Below are 4,930 nucleotides of genomic sequence, written 5' to 3' on the forward strand. Positions count from 1 at the left end.
GACTCGATGGCATATAACAACAACAACAACAACAACATTTTTGTATGCACTTGTTTTCCTTGACTACTTTCTCAATCTGTTCAAGAGTCCTAAATATAAATCTTTTTAATTCCTTATCAAGTAGTTCCAGTACCATTTCTCCCTCTAGAAGATTTTCTGGCCATGTATTTTGATCACTTGCTTTGGGCATCTTGTACCAATTTTTGGTATGATCTGAAGTTGTCTGTTGTTTCTGAGATATTGTACTGGTATTATATTTGTTGATTGTATGCTCATTTGCTTCACACTAATATTTTTGTTTTGCTTTATTACATCTGGGAAGATGGAGGGGGTATGCTACTCAGGTTGCTAGTTTGGCAGCACTACAGAGCTCATCATCTGTCTCTGGGTTGATTTGGTAATGGGTGGGAGTACAACCACAAGTCTCTCATTGCTGGTCATGTAGAGCAGCTGAGGGCATGCTAGGCAGTTGTTAGCCATCCCTTGCTGTCAATGCAGTTATGCTAGGGCAGGTGGTGGCACTTGTCCAATGGATGGGGTAACAGGTGTGTCAGGCAAGGGTGAGTAGTATTGCTGGCTTCTGACTGATGCAGGGGGAGCAAATAGGGGAAGATAAGAGCAACTAAAAGAGGAGGACAGGGAAGAAATAGAAAAACATGAAAGGAAAAAAATGGGAGGAAGGGTGGAAAATAAAACAAGTGGTGTAGCACTGGCATAAGCACTAGTTACCAAACACAGTGGCAACAGAAGTGCAGTGCTTCATCCATAGGGGTATGAATTGCTGACATTGAAGCCTGAGGTTATAAGACACACAACCTGAGAGAATATGCCTTGCAGATGTCTGTGCTGGCAGGCACATAGCCTGGAATCTGTGGAAAAATGCCTTTGGCCAGTAGGAGAGTGGAGGAATGTGTATGAGAGCTACTGGGGGGTTGGACCAAGTGGAACACAAGGTGAGAGGGCTTCACCAATTGTCTGGTGAGTGTGGGTGTGGGAGCTGTGCAACCAGAAGCACTTTTCCGGCCACAGTTCACTGGCATAAACATCATTGTACTCTTGTGTGAGACCAACAAGTTATACAGTTTCTACCCCAACTCAACGCAGTGGGGGCCTGCCTGGCATCCAGTTTCTCCGGCTGCCACCCCACAGACTGTTCCTATCCACAAAATATGTCCGGGGACCATAGCTTGGTTCAATTCTTCAGCCTTGCCTTTGATGCCTGGGATTCCAAAAATGTCTTCTCTACACAATTCATTTTTCAAGTCTTTGTTATAAGAGGATATCAACTAACACGCTGCTCAAAAACTACTGGGTAATAATAATAATAAAACCACTGCCACTGAGTCAATTCCAACTCATAGTGACCCTTTAAGACAGAGTAGAAATGTCCCAGAAATTTTCGAAGGCTATATATCTTTATGGAAGCAGATTGCCTCATCTTTGTAGCAGAAGAAATATAAAACAAAACTAGAGGAAAAAAAAAAAAAAAAAGAAAATCTTAGAATGAAAACACAGCATACCAAAACTTTTTGGACACAGCAAAAGCAGTACTCAGAAGTCAATTTATAATAATAAATGCACACATCAAAAAAAGAAGAAACATTCAAAATCAATACCTTAAACTAACAGCTCCAATTGCAAAAAGAAAAGTAAAACAGCCTACAGTCACAAGAACGGAAATTATAAAGATTAGAGCAGAAATAAATGAAACAGAAAGAAGTAAAACAACAGAAAGAATCACCAAGACTTACAGGTGACTCTTTGAAAGAATTAGTAAAATTGACAAAACACTGGAAAACAAAGGAAAATAAAATGTAAATAACACAAATAAGAAATAAAATGAGTGTTTTGCAAAAGAACCAAATGAAATAAAAAGGATAGTAATGGAATACCATGAAGACCTGTACTCTAACAAATTTGAACACCTAAAAAAATGAACAAGTCTTTAGAAACACATTACCTACCTAACTAATAAAGACTGAGGTAAGAAATTTGAACAGACCTATCACAAACGAAAAACTGAACAAGTTGAAAAAAATTTTTCCAACAACACAAAAAAATCCTGACCCAGATGGCTTCACTGGTGAATTCTACCAACATTCAGAGAAAATTTGACTCAAATTCTTCTCAAACTATTCCAGATCATAGAAAATGATATAATACTCCTTAATTCATTCAGTGAATAAGCATAACTCTGATTACCAAAGCCAGGCAAAAACCACTAAAAAAGAAAATTATGGATCAATATTGCCCATGAACATAGATGCAAAAATTCTCAACAAAATCTTAGTTGATAAAATCCAATATACCAAAAAAATAATACAACATGACCAAGTGGGATTCATACCAGGTATGCAAAGATGGTTCAACATTAGAAAAACAATCAATATAATCCACCTCATAAATAAAATAAAGGAAAAGAACCACATGATCAACTCAATCAATACAGAAAAGGCATTTGAAAAAATCTGACACCTATTTCTGATAAAAACTTTCATCAGCATTAGAATAGAAGGGGAATACCTCAACATAATTAAAGACATATATACAAATCCAATGACTAACTTTATTCTCAATGGAGAGATACTGAAAACATTCCCCCTGTGAATGGGAATCAGACAAAGATGCACTGTGTCATCATTTCTATTCAACATTGTATTAGAAATCCTAACTAGATATAAGACAAGAAAGGAAAATAACAGGCATCCAAATTGGTAAGGAAATAAAACTATCTCTATTTGCAGATGATATGTTTATATACATGGAACACCCTAGAGACTCAACAAGAAAGCTACTGGAACTAATTAAAGAATTCAGCAAAGTGGCAGGGTAAAAGATCAACTTACAAAAACTCCTCTACATTAACAAAGAGAACTCTGAAAAGGAAATGAGAAAAACAATATCATTTGCAATAGCCACCCTAACAATGAAATACTTAGGAATAACCTAACCAGAGACACAAAAGAATTATACAAAGAAAAGTACAAAACACTACCACAAGAAACCAAAAGAAACCTACATAAATGGAGAAACATACCATGTTCGTAGGTAGGAAGACTTAACACTGTAAAAGTGTCAATACTACCAAAGCTATCTAAAGATATAATACAATCCTGATCCAGATTCCATAACCATTCTTTAAAGATATGGAAAAAGTAACCATCTACCTTAGGTAGAAAGGAAAGAGACCCTAGATAAGCAAAGTACTACTAAAGAAAAACGTAATAGGAGGCCTTATACTGCCAGCTCTAAAATCTACTATACAGACCTGGTATTCAAAACAGCTTGGAACTGGTACAATGGCATAGATCAGTGGAACAGAGTTGAGAACCAAATGTAAATCTATTCACCTATGGACAGCTAATCTTTGGCAAAGGGTCAAAAATACATTAAATTGGGAAGAGACAGTCTCTTTAACAAATAGTACCAGCAAAATTGGTTATCCATTTGCAGAAAAATAAGACAGAATCCATTTCTTACACTTTACACAAAAAACTGTGAAAAATATTATGGTGCTTCCTTAAAAAGGTGGAAATAAAAATACAATATAATCCAGCAATCCCACTACTAGGTATGTGTCCTAAAGGAATAAGGGCCATGACTCCAAGAGATTTGTGTACATCACATCCATGTTTATTGCAGCAATAGCAAAATGGTGGGAAAAACCTAAGTGCCCATCATGGGATGAATGAATGAACAAAGTGTCACACACACACACACACACACACACACACACACAATGGAATACTATGCAATGTTAAAGAATAATGAAGAATCTTAACAATTCATAACATGAATGAACCTGGAGGACCTTATGCTAAGTGAAGTAAGTCAATGACAAAAGGAGAGTGTATGAGATCATTATTATAAAAAGTGAAGATAAGGTTTACACACAGAATGTAACATTCTTTGATAGTTAGTAGGGGAGGGAGGGTAAGGGAGAGAGATGAAGGGAAAGGCAATATACAATAAGGGAGAAGGCAGCACAAAATGACCAATGGCAAAAGAAATCACTGGGAGGTGCACAAGATTAACAGAGAACAATGTTAAATACTGTTGTACACACAACCCTGCAATAATAGTAACATCATCTATGAGTAGATATGTAAGTAGACATGCAAGTTGAACAGATGTGGGAAGGCAAATGGGAGTACACCCGCAAATATATATATTGCACAGAAGATACTTCTACATATGTATTTATGTGTTCTGTAAATATATCTAAGGATATTGTAGAGCATACAGGAGGCAATCAAACTGGACTTGAGAACTTAAGATCACAGTTTCAGATACAATTAGGTCAGTTGGTATAATACAGTCCATAAAGATAATATTCTATATCCTACTTCAGTGACTAGTGAATGGAGGTCTTAAAAGCTTACAAGTGGCCATCTAAGGTGAAACTATTACAATCTCCTCATCTGGAGAAAAGAATTGTGAAGAAAATCAAAGACTCAAGGAAACAATTAGTCCAAAGGACTAATGGACAACATGAACCACAACTTCTACTACTCAGAGACCAGAATTGTATGGTACCCAGCTACCACTACCAACCTCTCTAATCAGGATCACAATAGAAAGTCTTGGACAGTGAAGGAGAAATAAAAATGTCAAATAAAATTTAAAAAAAACATAGAGTCCTGAGACTAGTGGAACCCCTGAGATTGTGGACCCTTCCATCCTGAACTAAATCTAATCCCAGGGATCAACTTTCAGCCAAACAACAGACAAACCTATAAAGTGAATAATAACATCACGAGGAACTAATTTCTTAATACAATTAGCCATGAAAAAACAAACTCAGGAGTTCCAGCAAGATGGAGGACTAGACAGAAAGACTGCACAGACCCTCTTCAACAAAGAAAAGGGAAACCAATTAACACAGACAGAGAAGATAATCTTGGACCCCTGAGCCTTGAAGGGAAGGATA

Source organism: Orycteropus afer, unplaced genomic scaffold, assembly GCF_000298275.1.
Source record: "Orycteropus afer afer isolate SDZICR_OR568_19922 unplaced genomic scaffold, OryAfe1.0 scaffold00238, whole genome shotgun sequence".
Lineage (NCBI taxonomy): Eukaryota > Metazoa > Chordata > Mammalia > Tubulidentata > Orycteropodidae > Orycteropus > Orycteropus afer.